Genomic DNA, 17,465 nt, shown 5'->3' with positions numbered 1-17,465 from the left:
AAGAAACAACAGTGTCCAAATTAGATTCAATTCCTAAATAATAACTTATCAATTTTTTTCTGTTGTCTAGGGCTTTCACCAAAGCCATTATTTCTAAGTAACTTACTCTATAAAGAGAAGTCTAAGTCAAACACCGGTCACGGTTCTTGGACAACATCAGCGTCAAATGCACTGTTGTGTTGTAGCAGAGTAACGGTAGTTGTACACAACTTTTGTTAGTGGCTAGTGTGTGCCAGCCATCTTCTCACTTTTATACATCATCTCTTTTCATTCCCGTAACAGCCTTTGGAGGTGAATCCTATCACTGTCTCCATTAGGTGGCCGGTGTCTATACCCGGTCAGGTGCAAACAGCATTAAGGAAAGCCCACAGTTGGGCTCCAGTATTCACTGACACTTGGGAGATCAAACCATGCTCGGCATGTATGGACTTGCCATTAAATGAAGGGATGACTTCCAAATGCCATACCAATCATCCCTGGGGATCCCAAGGGTGAAGGGCACTTCTGTGGACAGAAGTAAAGCACAATTCCACTGGGCATTCAGGCCCAGAGGCTGAGAAGGCCAAAAACCTTGGGAAGGTCTCCTTCCTATAGAGGGAGGTTAATGAGCCTTCCACTTCTTCCCCTGCCTCAGTTCTATTTGTGGGAGTTACTTTCTCAGGATACTTGCCATGCGGCATCCTACCTGTGAATTAACACCCAGGTTATATTTTTTTTCACAGGACAGGACCTCTAACTGGGGTCCAGGTCACACCCAAATAGCAAATCCAAGACCTACACCAATTCAAACCCCAGTCATCTTGACCCCACACCTCTGCTCTGAAGCACGAGGCTAAGTGAAGGTGGACAGATCAGCAAAGGAGGACACGTCAGGGCTAGTTGCAAATCAGCCATACCTTAGCTCTGTATCTTTGGGAAGTCAATTTACCTCTCTGAGCCTAAATTTCCTTTATTGTAAAGTGTGGGGATTGCGTCAGATGATACCTGATATTTCCTCCAGCTCTAACAACCTTCTGTTATTTTAGCTTAACTGGCTCTAATCACACCAACTATTTCTGCCTTTGTGCATCCATTTATGTGTCAAGTTTCCTTACAGCCAGATTGACTTTGTGGGTGATTCCACAGTACGGTCAAACTTTGATCATACGGAGTGACTTGGAAACGTGGTAACTTGTTTAAATGGAATTTCTGGTTAAATACAACTCAACTAAAAGGACCTCCATAAAGGCAGTATAATATTACCTTTGCTTTCAGCATTGTTGGGCTAACCTAATTTACAGTAAGTGAAGTTCACCTTTAAGCACCAAAGAGTTTCTTTTAACTGATCTGGCTGGAAGGTCTCTAAAATTTTTTCAGCATTAGTAACAGTGTATGTTACATAATTTAATTGCCCTTGAGGACATGAAGTCACCACTATGAGCCTCAATTATTGATCTCTGCCCTCAAGGCTATTAATCTAAATGCCCCAGATTATTAAGCCCTAATATTCATTAATATTTATCTTCTTTTTTTAATGTCTGTGTGTTTGCTTCTAAGATGTTCATTCTGCCATCTCCTATGACCAGGGGAGAACTAAATCAAAACTATCTGGACAAGACAGCCCTATCCTATGCCAAAGATAAAAGTACCAGGATTAGTAATTAGCATGCATGCACGTGCGTGCACGCACACACACACATGTATATAGATATATAACTTCTGGTTAAAGTACAACATATATAAAGGAAACTTCACATATCACAATTATATAGCCTGCTCAATTTCCACAAATGGAACATACCCATTTTATCTTCATATAAGGAAACAGAACATGGCCAGAGACCCAAAAGCCCTCCTTGTATCTCCTGCTAGCACTCCAGAAAGCTCTCCAGGTTTCCCTTCTAGTTACTAACCCCTCAGTGCATGTATTATTTGTATTTTTTCTACTCTGAGGCTTCTTGGAGTGTCTCTGGGTTGCACACAGTATTTCCGGGGGTTGAAATTGCAGACACACATGATAAGGAAGCATTATTGTAAGTCACTGCTGTACACTGATAGATGGAGTCTGACAAATGTGCAATGCTATTCTATGGATGTAGGCTTTCAGGATCTTTATTTAGAACATTAACAAGAATTGTAACAACAAGAATTCTAACAAGGCAGAAGAACTAAGGAGTTAGGAAGTTGGGTTCAAAATCCAATCCTATGATAGAACCTTTCTTAGACATTTCTTTTAAAAATAAAAGCCCTTCGGGGCACCTGGGTGGCTCAGTTGTTAAGCGTCTGCCTTCGGCTCAGGTCATGATCCCAGGGTCCTGGGATCGAGTCCCACATCGGGCACCCTGCTCGCAGCTTCTCCCTCTTCCACTCCCCCTGCTTGTGTTCCCTCTCTCGCTGTGTCTGTCAAATAAATAAATAAAATCTTTTTTAAAAATTAAAAAATAAATAAAAGCCCTTCTATCAACCCATCTTTGATGGCTATAACACATTTTATTGAGGGCTCCAGTTAGTTAAGGTTTCACTGCATATACTTTAATAAGTTGTGTGTGTGTGTGGCTTCGTTTACCCTCTCGCATTACAGTTTGGATCAGGCAATAACTTTTTCCCTCCATCTCTTCTCCTGCAGAATATTGGGTTCTACTGAGAAAATAGAATAATGAGAGTCCTTTCACAATTTTATCTTCATATATTTGACCTAAAATTTCAGCACTCACCCCTGTTACAGATAAAATGAACCAAGTACAAATAATTAGAAATAGCAGATTATATGAGGACAGATATTCATGCTTATACTTTTATACTGCATAATGTTTTTAGCTGGTAAAATCATTCTTAATTATTGTGACTCAAATATATGATTTCAAGGTGTTTCTCAGAGAAAGGGGATGAACATGAAAAGCAGAAAAGGGAAGAATTGATCATTTTAGCCAGAAGCTTCTAATTTATTTTTCCAGACAGACAAGGAATTCCACTATGTATCATCATTCTGATTATATATTTCCAGGAAATGCACACAAAGCCAAGAAACACGACACGTAAGTTTGCTCTTAGGGAATATTTACTAATGCTGTGCATCATCTGTTTGCCCCTCCAGATTTGCCTTCCACTTTTATCCCCTGGGTCAGTGGTCTTGGAAGCAGACCTTTTATGGACTGCATCCAATAGGCTGCCTTATCCTCTGCCTTCTGGTTGAGTTCCACTAATGGGAGGCACTTAACAAGAGATAGGAGGATGAGAAGAGAGAGTTCAGGGCATTATCCTCTCTACTCCTTCCCTGCCAGGCCACACAGTGGCCGTCACGGCCTTCCTCTACTTCCTCTATGAAGTTCACGGCTCTGGGGGCCAGTTGCCCCAAAGCTACAGCTGCTGCTGTCTCTAGGTTTTGGGAACTACTCTCTCTCTATGCCCCTTTAGGTTGGGAGGGCAGGGGCACGAAGAAGGGGAAAGAATGTTGAAACAGATTCCCACTGTTACTGGTCCAGGGCTGCTTTCCCAACCCCGCTGGTTTAATCCTGACCACAAATCTGTAAATAGTTCCTTTCCTAAAGAGCCATCAATGATCCTATCTGAGGGTGCTGTCTCCTACTGGGAGCCCAGATGACACCAGTGACACCAGGGTATTCTCTGTGTGATCATCCTCAGGATGAACTGTTAGGTTCCTCTGGATATTATTTGATTAAATATTTACAAGCGCAAATTCGGGCTTTTAAAAAAATGTTTCACCCCACATGTAATTAACTACTCAAGATATTTGGGCATTTTGGCTAAAATGCTTTGATGGGAGAATGTGCCAAATTACTTTAGTTATGCAGAATATGATATGGGACTTTAAAAGAGTCTTCGGATATAATATTAGGCCAAAGTAGGAATCGTTTTAAAAGGTTCAAGAATATACCTCTCAAAGGATCAGAGAAACAATGGACTTGAATGAAAGCCACATGCAGTCCAGAATACTCCGCCATGCAATAAAGAAATGTTAGAATTCAGATTTTAAACTGGACTTGGTCTTGAAAGAATAACCAATACCTTATCCACAACACATATGAGCACATATTTGTACATGCTACAGCTAGGTTCTCAAATTGGGAAAGCCTTCATAAGTTCTAGGCACATATCCTGTGAAATAACAAGGTTCTTCAGTAGTGAATTGGAAGTAAAAGAAAGTTTAGTAAAATCTTCAATACCATATTCTATCCTGTCTCTGACTATATTCTATACAGTACTCTATACAATATACACTAACTATATATACTACTCTATACTATACAATAAAATAATCTATGGGCTAGATTTAGAAAGAGGAAATATAACCATCAAGACATGTAGTTATTTTGGTATCTACTGATCACTTTAACTCCTTAAAATAACCTATCTTTTATCTAATGTGTCATGCCATAGAATTTGTCAGAAAATCATTTTACTACCTAACTTGGGACAGAGGGTCTATAACGTGAGTTTGCTAAACCAACTACCACATAAAAGAAAACCAAAATGATCAGTGTACTGATTTAGCTTTGTTTTATTTTTTATTTTTATTAGCAATCTCTATGCCCAACACAGGGCTCGAACTCACCACCTTCACCAAGATCAACAGTCAGTCACATGCTCTACCGACTAAGCTAGCCAGGTACCCCTAGCTTTGTCTTGTTTTTATGCAAGCTATACAAATGCAAGAGAAATAAGGCACAGGTCAGACAATGACAAGACTTTGTCAGCAATCCCCCAACAACCCATCTCTTATACAGGGTACCACTAAGAACTAGTTGCCTTACACTTGAACAGCAACCAACTACCAGCAAGCTGTGTCATCATGTTAATCCTCCTCAGAGAGAAAGCGGCTAGAAGATAGAGCCCTGTCTTCTTTCTCTCATTCCCCCATCCCGGTGCCTAGAAAGAAGTTCTTAATCAGGAGTGGAGTAAATGTCATTGCACAGAAGGGCAAGATGGGAAAGTGACATTGTTGTTATTGTTGTGTATTTAATTCGGACAACCAGTCATTTTAAGGTTTTAACTTCAGAAATTCCTAATAGCCATGATTTTGAAAATTAAAAAAAAAAAAAAACCTCTTAACATTATAGCTTTTCTTAAGCTTAGGGGAACGACAAATATATGCAGTCAGATGAGAAAGTATAACCAAAAAATGTGATATTGGGGAGGTAAGACATGTAATATTTAAGGGCTCAGACTAAGTGGGTTTTAATCTGTGCTTTGCCATTTATTAGTGTGTGATCTTGGGCAAGAGATCTCCGTATCTTCCCAGTTTCCACATCCGTAAAATGGGCTGTGAGGAATAAATGACTTACATGTAAAAGCACTTAGCAAAATGTGAAGCACATGGTAAATGCCCCCCCCGCCAAAAAAACCCCACCAATTGTTATAGCCTCACCAACAGAAGGCAAGGCTGAGAGTCCAGGATGTGTTGCTTAATAAAAGGATTTGTTTCAATGTTCAGAAAAGACAGGCTAGCAGAAGTTAAATCAGAACCACCGCTGCTTAGGAAATGAAGAAGGAAAGGAAAAGAATAAAACCGATGTGCCTCTCCACGGAATGGAAACTCAGGAACAAAGTTGTAGATGACAAAAAAAGCCATCCAAGACTAGCTTTGTCTGAAGCTCACACTTGAGCTGCTAACATTCTGACACCTTTCACGGAAGTGATAATCCTCAAAGCAGGATTTGGCTGCAGCGAGTCATTAGCATTTAGCCTCTGAATGAGAACAAAAAGCAGGGCCAACTTTTAATAAGATACTCAAGTGGGAAGTTGGGTTCGGTTGGGTGGAAAAACATGATTCGTCACTGGCAGAACCCGGATTTGTAAATGACAATGAGTAGGTTTCTTTTCTTATGCAGTGACTGATAAACGTAGGCATCCTAGGTGGTGGCCATCCAGGAGACCGGTGGGCTGGGGGCCACCCCATCTGGATTGCAGGTGGGCACCTAGGGGTTACCAAAGGCTTAGGGAGCAGACGGTGCCCCCGGTCAACACACAACTAATGGAGAGCATGGTTGGTGGCCTCTAATGTCCTGTGTCCTGGATGGCTAGTAAAGGAAAACACCTCTAAAGAGAGTTTGCGGATCTGGGCGAGGTGGGGGTGGGGGGTGGGGAGGAAAAGTAGGTTGATTAATGCCACCCCCTCACCCCAAAACAGTCTTGACAAAGTTAACTCTCGGGCATTGGAGCTAACCCAAGTATGGGAGAGTTTTCATATTTCCATAGTTGTGTATTTTTATAAGTATTGCTATAGCTAAATATATCAATTCACTCATATTTATACTATGATACCAGGGTATTTATGTGCCAGAAACTGTTCTAAGCACTGAGAAGCACGTGGCAAATGAAACAAAGCCCTCATGGATCTTGGCTTTTAGTAGGAAGTCTCAAGATAAACCAGTGGTTCTTAATTAGGGGTGATTTTGCCCTACCGAAGGGACATTTGGCAATGTCTGGAGATATTTTTGACTATTCATGGGGTGGGTGGTGGGTGGTGGGCATATTCTACTGGCATCTAATGTGTGAAGGCCAGAGATGCTGCTAAACATCCTACAATGCACGGGACAGCCCCCCAAGATAATTATCTAGTCCAAAATGTCTACAATGCCAATATGTCAAAATGTCAATAGTGCCCAGGTTGAGAAACTCTGATAAACCATTAAAAGCAAATGTATAATGCTAAAATAAAATTCTATTAAAACAAATTAAAGACTGAGAAAACATGAGCAGATTTTAATCTTTTTATTGAGATATAATTCATATACCAAAAAATTCACCATTTTAGAATGTACAATTCAATTGTTTTTAGTATATTCACAAAGTTGTGCAACTAACATCACTATCTAATTCCAGAATGTTTTTATTGCCCTAAAAAAATCCACATACCCATTAGGAGTCACTCCTATTCCCATGTCCCCCGCCAGCCCGGCCATCACTAACCTACTTTCTGGCTCTATGGATCTGCCTATTCTGGACGTTTCACAAACATAGAATCATATATAATATGTGGTCTTTTATGTCTGGCTTCTTTCATTTGGCATGTTTTCAAGGTTCATCCACGTCGTAGCATGTATCCGTATTCCTTCCTTAAAAATATTCCGTTGTATGGATAGGTCACATTTTCTTTATAGATTGGATGGTTATGGACATTTGGGTTCATGCTGCTAGAGTATTCCTGTGCAAATCTTTGTGTGGACACCAGTTTTTAATTCTAGTGGGCAGACACCTAGGAGTGGAATTGCGGGGCCAGTGGCACCCATGCTGAGCTCTCTGAGGAGCTGTGAGCTAGTTTTGAAAGCAGGAGTACCATTTCACAATGCCAGTGACAATACAGGAGGGCTCCAATCTTTCCACATTCTAGCCAAGACTTGCTATTGCCTGGCAATTTTTAACTTAAGAGATGAGAATTTAATTACAACCTAAATTTTCCAGAGAAGCCACGTTTAAGTCTTTCTTAATGAACCCTCTGAAGTAGTTATTTCAGTTAATTATCAGCTGAAATTTCCCCTTAGAGGAATATAAGAGAGTGAATGCAAAACAAATTCGGAATATCCTTTGGCTTTGTCTCCATGTGGGCTTTTACTCCTCATTTAAAAAAAGGGTGGCCTTTCCTTTTGAAGACAAGAAATGTCATTCAAGATTCTATACAGCAACAAATCTTAGGAGAGAGATTTTGTTGGTTTGTTTCTGTCTTCAGATCGGTCAAGAATTCTGTCGAGGAGGGAAGGGTCTAAAAATCTTCTACCCGCTCCTCTGCCCCCCGGCCCAGGGACAGGGACACTCGTCACTGCCCAGGGACACAGCAGGGTAGGCTCTCCAGATTCTAGTGTAGCTGAAGTGTTGGTTCTTCGAGAGCCTAAGTCTGGGCTATGCAGAGTCAAGTCCATGGACCAGGAGCTCATTAGAAATGCAGGCTCTTGGTCCCCACCCCACATCTCCTGAATCCAAAGCTGTGTTCTACAACTTTCCAGCTGATTCACGAGCACATTCAAGCTGGAGAACCCCTGCTCTACGTGGAGGACAAGTTAAGAACCTCACACCATCATTTTTACCATATCACCCATTGTTTCAAAGTTCTTGTGAGGACACGATCCCCTCAGCCTTAAAACCAATCTCGTGGGTATGTTCCACAAAAAAAGGAATCTATGTTGTTTTAAGTTTCATTATAATAGGGAATGTTTAGTGTTGCTTCTAAAACTCAGCTGGGCCCTCGCAAAGAGAAGTAACTGAAAGGAGCACAAATAGAGCAGCCTGAAGATTTACATAATACCACTTTGATCCCTTTGCTGCTTATTGATATTAGGAATTTCTCTGCGTTTGTCACTTGGAAAGTTCCCAAGGTTTCGGTGCTTAAGAGTTTTGTGACTCCCGATCTTTCTTTCTCTCTCCCTGGGGCACCCCTGCCCTCCACAACGAGTTCTGCTTTAACTCATTACATACCCCAGCCAGCCTCGGGGGGGATAACTATTATTATCCCCATTTCCAGAGCAGGACCGAAACGGAGGCGCCGAGGAGGTCAGTAACTTGCCCCAAGTCCCAGCACTACCGAGCAGGGGAACTAACTGAGGCATTCTGCCTGCGAGGCCGGCCCTTAATCACCGCGCTGAGAAATCGCACTATTTGTTAAATCACTCGCCAACTGTGAAACACTACAACTTACCGGTTGTGCTGCTCTTTAAAAAACAAAGTTGAAACTTAAAAAAAAAAGGAAGTATTTGGCCAAAAAAGCAAATACAGGCTCCTCACTGGGGCAGATTCGGGTTCCGAGAGCTCTCCGACGGCTGGGAATGTGATCTCAGCGCTGAAGCAAACACAGCCTGCAACGGAGGTTGCATTTCCTACAAAAGCACTCAGCGAGTTGTGCAAAACTTCCCGAAATAAATGCCTCGGAACAAGGCTGGAATATTTCTCAAGGCTCTTAACCCGAAGGGGATTTGAGCTGTTGCTATTCAGAAGCCCATGAGTGATGGCCTGGAAAGTTCCTTCTATCTTCCAGAGTAATAAACAATTCTTCTGGTTTCTGACTGACAGCTGAAACATATATTTGGAGGAAATACAAACTCACAAGGCTCCTTTTAGAAAGACTCCGATTTTTTTTCAGCATATTCATTCATAGAAAACTTCTCTCAAACCCAACTGCTGCCCTTCACTGCAACCCCAGCTCCCGATCCCGAGGGGCTGGCAGAGTCAGGTCAAGAATGCAACAGGCTGGCCACCTCATTCAGCCCTCTGATTCCTCCCACTGCCTCTGAAACCAATTGTTGCTCCTCAAATCAAGCAAACCATCATGCCCACACAAAGAAACGACCACACAGAAAACCTTACCAGCACTAGCCACACCCAGAGTCCCGGAGTGTTAGAAGGTTCCAGAAGGATAGGCTGATCCAATATCCTCATTTCACATATGAAGACACTGAGGCTCAGAGAGGTTAGTAAAAATATGTAAAAGAGCAGGACTTGAATTCACTGCCCTGGCTCAAAGAGCAGTTTCTTCCGAATAAAGCCACATCTCCTCCTTGCCTTTTAAAACCCTTTATTGCCCAGCATCGGGCTCCTTGCTCATCAGGGAGTCTGCTTCTCCCACTCCCACTCCCCCTGCTTGTGTTCCCTCTCTGGCTGTGTCTCTCTCTGTCAAATAAATAAATAAAATCTTTAAAAATATATTTAAAAAGAAAAACACCTTTATTTCCCAGAGAGGGGTCGCTAGGGTCAGTGAGGTTCAGAAACATTTCAGCTTTCTATCCCCCTAGAGAGCTTCAACATCTCCCAAACACCTAAAATCGCCTATCCTTTACTTGCTTTCTTTTGAGAAGACTTATTTCTGGAGAGGGAAGAAAGGATACTAAATCATATTAAATCAAGGAAGCTAAGTATTCAGAATTAGGATGTCATCCCAAGTCCTTCCCCTGACCCACCAGGCTTTACCTGAGGAGGCCTGGCTTCCATTTCGACCTCACCCTGTAGCTCTCTCCCTGTTCACTGGGCACATTAAGCACTCCCCCAACTCAGGGCCTTTGCCTTACTGTTCCCTCCCCCAGGACAACAGTTCCAGAAGAGTGCATGGTTCAACCTCTCATTCCATTCAGCAATCTGCTCCAGTGAAGGGGTCTGCTCAGAAAGGCCCTCCTTTTCCAAGTTTACTCAACATGGCCTCTGGCCTCTTCATTCTCTTCAACGCACCTGATATCACATTAAAGAAGAATGTGTTGTCTGTCCCAGGGGACCGTACTTTCCACGAGGGCAGAGACTTTTGTCTTGCCTATTGCAATTTCCCTGGCATGTAGACGTCATTTTTTTTTTTTTTGATAATGCAAATCTTTAGTTTTGAATTTGCTTTTCCAATCTGAAGTTCTGAGTTTCCCTAAACCAAGGCACCCACATAAACTGGCATGACCGTGTTTTTCTCAGGTTGTAAGTTCTTAAAACTTATGTTAATAGAAGCTTGATGTTGCTTCCTAACATCGTATCATGCTGTGATTCTCAAAGCATGGTCTGCAGAACAGCAACATCAGGATCACCCAGATGTATTTGTTAGAAATACAAATTCTTAGGATCCTGTCCAGACTCCGGGGTGGAGGCAGCAATGTGTTTTAACAAGCCCCTCCCAGGTGATTCTGATACGTATTCCATTTTTAGGACATCTGCATGGTAGGAAGAAGTATGAACTCAAAGTCAGTATTTGGTTTGGGTCTCCACTCTGCCATCCCCAAGTATGGCACAACAAACAGATTCAGATTCACTGCCCTCAGTTTACTCATCTGGTCCATACAATCAAACTAGGCTTAGCTCACACAAGATATTACCGTGGGATAATCCTTAATCCTACAAGATCTGGATCCCCATTTCAGATTATAATCTGAGGGTTAGGAAGGCAGGACTGTCTAATAGAGTCTAGTTATAAAAGCCTTGAAAACCGGAATTCTACTGGATCCCAGGGATCAACTCTACAGGCCCAGAGAGAAATCCCCATAGGCAGAGGAGGGCGGTGGCTACGTGGCTCCCAGCCATTTCAGAAGCAGCTCCCACAGGGACCTGCTCACTGCTTCTGTTAGCAACTGATGGGGCAGAAAGTCTGAGGAACGCCAACACAGGTTGCCTTCTCCTGTTAAATGTTTCAGATAGATACAATAAAAGGTGATTGGCATAAAGAAAATAAAGGGTGTAAAAATAGGATTACTGTCCTTTAAGTGCCTACAATCGGCAGTGCCGCTTTGGGGACAGAGCTCTCCTGGGGACAGGGCGGGGAGGCGGTGGGGAATGCGGAGATGAAAGACCACATACTCAGAGCTAAGAAACCCCATGACATTTAAGCTGAGTATTGGCTCTTTTCCTTCAGGATTGTTTGGTTTCATAAATGTGGTCTGGAAATAGCACTTGGGCATTATGAAATCTCCATGAGGACAATGATCCGTCTCTTGTATTCATGAAAGACCCCCAGACTCTAGAACCTAGAGCCACAGAATGGGGGTGATTTGCACTAATTCCTGAAGCTTTCTGACACACACTTTCCTCTCATAAATTACTCCAGGGTGACTGAGAGCACCCTAGGAGAAAAATCTATGGGAAACTGACATGGTCTTTAAAATGGGTGAATGAATGAACTGTTCGTTGAATGAATGACACATGTAAAAGCCCCTAGCCCGGTGGTGGGACATGCAATATTAACATGATTAATAGCAACTCCTTTATTAATTGGGTAAGATCGAGCTCTAATCCTAATAGTCTAATAATAGCGATAAGCTAAGTACATAGGTAACCAAGACCCATCAAATCCAACAGCCAGAGCAAGCTCAGCCACTTTGGAAATCAGGAAAGGCTTCATAAAACTGGGCCTTGAATGGTACCAAGACTTTGGTGGATGAGCGGTGGTGGTGGAATTTTGGAAGGTGTGAATTTCAGGGCCCCAGGTGAGAAAGCGCAAGTGTTTCTCAAGGCCAAACACATGCTAAGTGCTCTTACGGGCCTCAACCTGTAAGCTGCCAGGCTGCTATCAGTGTGAAAGCCTTCTGCTCCAGGTGCCCTGTCCCTCCCTTCCCCCCCCCCCATCGGGTTTAGAATGGGTGGAAGTCACAGCATGCACTGAGATCCCTGCCCATGCGCCTGCTCTGCTCTCTATCACACAGAACCATATTTCCCAGGCTCTCCTGATCTCTGTGAGTGGGGGTTGGTCCAGCCGAAGGAGGACATGGCCAGAGAACTGGAGGGAAGGGTAAAGCCAGACTGCCTCAACCTTGAGTCACAATGACCCATCTGTGTGTCTAAAGTCCTTCATTCTCAATACCCTGAACCCAGCTTTGAAAAGTTTTAAACTGAAAAATTCTGTGATCCCACCCATTCTTGATCGATGTTGGTTTTTTGTTTTTGTTTTTTTAAGATTGTTAAGTAATCTCTACATCCAACATGGGGCTCGACCTCAAAAATCCTGGCATCAAGAGTCATATTCTCCACCAACCGAGCCAGCCAGGCGCCCCGTCAATGTAGTTCTTAATTTCCAAATCTAAATTCCAAAATTGCTTATTCTTGTCAATTTGTACGACTGTAGTTTCAAGTCTTCCTTCTAAAGTACAATTTTGCAATAAGATCTGCTCAGCTTTAACATACAACACTATTTCTCTTAAAAAACCCGATGTCTTATGTTACTTTAACGTAATTTACCTTAAGCCCAAATTTGCCATTTTATTTTGTGCATAAGGATTATATATACATATATGTACATGTGTGCATGCTGCAGTCCCTGGAACCCCTCACTGGGTAAAGCCTGTGGGGAACCTGGGGTCTCACTGTGGAATGTCAAATACAGGAGTTCTCAGTTTGGCCGGCCATTCAAGTCACCTGGGTGCTTTGAAAAACCTCATACCTACCAAACCCCACACCAATTACATAGGTGTCTCTGAGGGTGACGCCAGCATTTTCAAAGCTGTCCAGGTGATTCTAATGGGACTGAAGTTGAGAACCACTGACCTGAAACTCCAATAAGCTCTTGGAGAAGGGAAGGAAACCGTAACTGTGGTGTCATCGCTTTTCTTTTCCAATGTGGGATAGGCTCTATTCATGCTATGATCAACACCTACACTGTCCTCCTTGCCCCCCATACCAACCCCAATCTGCCCCGTCCACTTTTCAAGACCACCTGACATCACACCTCAGGCAGGAAGCAGTTCTTGGCTACTCCGGTGATGCACCATCTCTCCCCAGCTTGAACCCCTTACAGTTAGTATTTTATAGTATGGCACTTAATCATCCTCCAGCGCTTGCACTGGTCTTGTCTTCTCAGATAGATGCTATGCATTTTGTGGGCTAAGGCCCTATTTCCTTCTTCTTTTGTATATGCTTACAAGAGTTTGGAACATTTTACATGCAGGGAAGGGAGTACCTCCCAACTGGTAGATTAATTAAACAAACAATTGGGCACAGTTGCAAGGTAGGAACACAAGTTTTATCACCTTCAAAAATCTATGTGACCGAAAGCAAAGTGGATATGCAATAGAACAATTAAATCCTTCAGTTTATCCCTCTGTCAAATACCAACAGGTTTTATGAAAGACATAGGGTGATTCTGCCTGGAAGGTAATTTCCCAGGGAAGGAGGCTGTGGTACATAGTATAATTTTAGGTAAATTGGTTTGGCAGCCCTGTGAGAGCTGGAGAAAGCAGCCCAGATAGCCTGACTTGATTTCTAAGATGGAACTGCTATATCCCTACTCTGAGAAAACAGGAAAAAAGTACAACCAGCCTCCAGACACAGAAGCCCTTTATTGTACTGATTTGCAGAATTCAAAGACTACCTCCCCTATTTTATATTTAAGCTCCATGGAGTCATCTAAAAATACTAGCACAAGTTTTTGCTTTCAAAATAAAAAGATCAGGTTTCCGAAATGTGGACTATGTATGCATTCCATACATATATATACATATATGTATATACACACACACACACACATACATACATATACACACATACATAAAATGTCTATACACACATGCCTGGGTGGTATTTCTTCAAATACTACAGTCCCAGCAGTGATTTTATTTAGTCTGGTTGTTCCTAAGGCAAACATACATAACTTTAATTAAATGCACATCTAAATGTAGGGGAAAGCATCTGGAAACAATTAGACTGTTCTATGGTAAGAGGTTTTAGGGCATTGATATCCTTCCACATCCTCACCTCCACCATGGAAAGAGAACAGATGGGTCAAGGGAAGCCAAGCTTGACCCCATAAACACAGGCTGCAGCTATAATTCTCTGCCTTGCTCTATTTTGTTCTCTTCTGACCCCAGACAGCACCCTTCTTTTACTTGTTTCTAAATGAATTCCATTCAATTGCTTTCAATTTTTTTTTTAACCCCTCTCTGATCAGTTTTAGAGGCAGAAAATTTTCAGACAAAGTTTCTTATCTTTCCCTAAAGGAAATGTGGCAGAAAGAAACTAAAAGTCTGAAGAATTACCAACCACCCTTCTGGTTATTGACCTTGGGTTATGGAGGCTTCTAGAGAATGTCCACCAAGATGGTGGCCTTTGCCACTTCATTCTTGGGATTTTTCTGGGTCATCTGGTTCTCTAGGTAGTAAAGGCTGAGTATTTCTCTCTTTAGATTGCACTGGAAGTGGGGAAAAGAGAAGTGTCAGGTTGTGACGTTCACCAGGATATTTTCCTCTTGAACCCCAAGTTAATCCACTCCTAATTAATTTCCCCATGAGGTATCACTAACAAAGAGTGTTTTCTCCATAACTGTCATGCCGAAAAGGCACATCCACAAATACTGACTGAATGCCTCTTCTCTGCCTGAAACTGTGGGAGACCCCAACACAACAACAAAAATCACGTGATCCTTGTATTCAGGGAGCTTGCTGTGTTTTTTTAAAGCTGTACAGACTTTTCTGTTATTGTACTGAAGGAACAAGAACAACATATCAAGTTGTAAATCAAGATGCTGGTATTTCAAAGAGAAGAAAATTTTTAAAAGGACTGAGAACATCAGAGAGGAGGTCTTCTGGACTAGACACCAAACCTGGGCAAACATGAGGGGAGAGCAGGGAGCCAACAGCCCTGCCTCCAGGAGAAGGCAGGGCAAGAAAACATTCGATGAAGTAATGGCAGGGCCAGTGGGAAGGCCCGGAGAGCCCAAATCAGGACTGCAGGTTGTCAGGCAAGAGAGAAACGCTGTCCATTACTGAACAGAATTACAAAGTGGGTTAGTACAAGAGCTTGGTAGAAAAGGGGCCTCCAGCCTAATTTGACAGGGAGGTCGATAAGTCAAAGAGTAAACCCAAACGAGTAGGCAGAGAATGAGGCAAGGACCTAACTGAGTGTGTGACTGGCCTTACCCTTTAGAGACAACTGCCAACCACTCTGTACAAGTCCACAAACAAATGCTGGGCCTGCAAGCTCCATGGGGCTGGTGTAGCCAAAAGCTTCAGCAGAGGGGACACGCTACCTTGCTCTGTCATGGACTCAGGACGGCTCTGAGGAAGTTACTAGTTTGCAACCAACCGATGCACGTGGAGAGAATGGGAAAGGACAAAGGAAAAGTCTCCACAGCTTGAGAAAAATCTTCAAATGGGAGGGAGACACAGCTACACTCGGGCAGGAAAGCACAGATTAGACTAACCCAAATATGGAAGTGCAGACCTCCAGAGTGAGAGGACAGGAGCCAGGGGGACAGCACTGCTTGGGGCTCCTGTTAACAGAGCTCTGGGCCTTGCATGATTCCATGATACCAAAGAGGCAGGGACCATGGTGTCCAACCCCACAGCACCCCTTATTCTGAATACCAAAACTACTAGATTTGAATGAAACTATGCAGCCAGATAGATTAACTCCACGGTGCCTCTGACAATTAAATCCTTACAGTTATCACTTAATAACTTTAATCATCATAAGGAATATTCTAAGCAGAAAAATTAAATGTTAACAGATGATTATTTATGAAAAATCTTCCCCTGAAAAAATAATGACCTTCTCTTCCTTTTTTTTTCATAGTTCCTCTAACCTTCTACACAGGAGTCATCAAAGCAAAAAATGGCAGACTTGTAAGTACAAAGGCAAGGGTAGAACTGGTTCTGGAGTTAATTCAGGGAGAGCTAGATCACGTGAGCCTTGGTTTTACCATCTGCCAAGTGGAGGGGGTGATTTTGGTATAATTGCTGTATGCATTTCTGCCATGAAAAGATAACAGAATGAAGAACTGATCCGTGCTACAGCAAGGATGAACTTTAAAAACCTTACACTCGGTGAAAAAAAAAAAAAAACACCAACAACACAGACAAGGGGCCCAGCAGTATGATTCCATTTATATTAAATATCCAGAATAGGCAAATTCACAGAGACAGAAAGCAGATTAGTGGTTGCCAGGGGGAGGGGAGGTAGGCTGAGAAGGGTCACTGCTTAGGGAGTACAAGGTTTCCTTTTGGGATGATGAAAAATTTCTGGAACTAAATGATGACGGTTGCGCAACACGGCAAATGTACTTAATGTCAATGAAATGTGTACTTGAAAGTGGTTAACATGGTAAGGCTGATGTTATATATATTTTCCCACAACAAAAGAGAGAGACATTAACTGCCTGGCCATCTACTCCACCCATAATAAATGTCTTATTAACAAAAGGTACAAATTTATTAAGGTGATCACAATTGTGGCTAAGCTGCTGACCTAAGTTTTCCATCTTCTTTTTAGTGAGGGTTGTCTTGGACAAAACTATCGGAGGTGTCTAGCTCCCACCTCTCTGGGAGGGCTGTAAAAGGCTATCTTGTGCAGGCATCTGCCAAGCTGAGCTGCGAGTAGCAGGAGCCCAGAGAGCTCCAGAGTGGGACAAGCAGCAGTCCCCCACCAAAAATCTCATGGCAGGTTTAGGAGCGTGGTCTCTGCCACTGTGGCTCAGAAAGCACCAACTCCAAGTGCGGCATCCTGGGAAAAGGGTAATTAATGCATTCGAAAAATATTTTTTGAGTATCTATAAGCTGAGCAGTGGGCTAGATGATTTAATTATAGGGATGAGCCAGAAGGTAACAGTCCCTTTGTCAAGGAAATTACAATCTAGACTGCAAGACAGTTAAGAACTAAGAATTATATAAGGTTGGGTAGGCAACTCACTCAACACGATTATTAGGCAACAACTAAAGCCCACCTGATATTAGACATCTGCCTCCCATGTCAGAATCCACCAGGATTATGGCCCTGGACTCCACACCCGAGAGACCGGCCTCTGCAAAGTTGGGATGTCAAAGAGGCTGATGGTGGGGAGCTCAACCTGGGGGCTTTGGCGGAGAGGACCAGCCCGGCCCCTAGAGGACCAGACTCTAATCTGAGTGAGAACACTTCCCTCTTCCCCTTGCATATGAACTAGCCTGCTCCCTAGACAGAGCATAGCTCTGTAGGCTATCTTGTGGCTCCCCAAACAATAGAACTAGTGTCTATGCTATGGGATTCAGTGGGTTCCAGGAAGAGGGTTTCATTGACAGAATTTGCTAAAATGTGATGCTCAATCTTGTCCT

At 42.8% G+C, this 17,465-nt stretch overlaps 1 protein-coding gene across 7 annotated transcripts in view; it reads right to left on the bottom strand.

Annotated features, from left to right (window-relative positions):
- The window catches only part of LOC118006401 (ankycorbin), a 137,894-nt gene that overhangs the window by 33,976 nt on the left and 86,453 nt on the right, over positions 1 to 17,465 (bottom strand). The gene's annotated exons all lie outside the window — the stretch shown is intronic.

The sequence above is a fragment of the Mirounga leonina genome, unplaced genomic scaffold, assembly GCF_011800145.1.
Source record: "Mirounga leonina isolate KUSES-001 unplaced genomic scaffold, KU_Mleo_1.0 Mir_96, whole genome shotgun sequence".
Classification (NCBI taxonomy): Eukaryota; Metazoa; Chordata; class Mammalia; order Carnivora; family Phocidae; genus Mirounga; species Mirounga leonina.
Note: the sequence above shows the minus strand (reverse complement) of the source record. Positions and strands in the feature narration are given on the sequence as shown.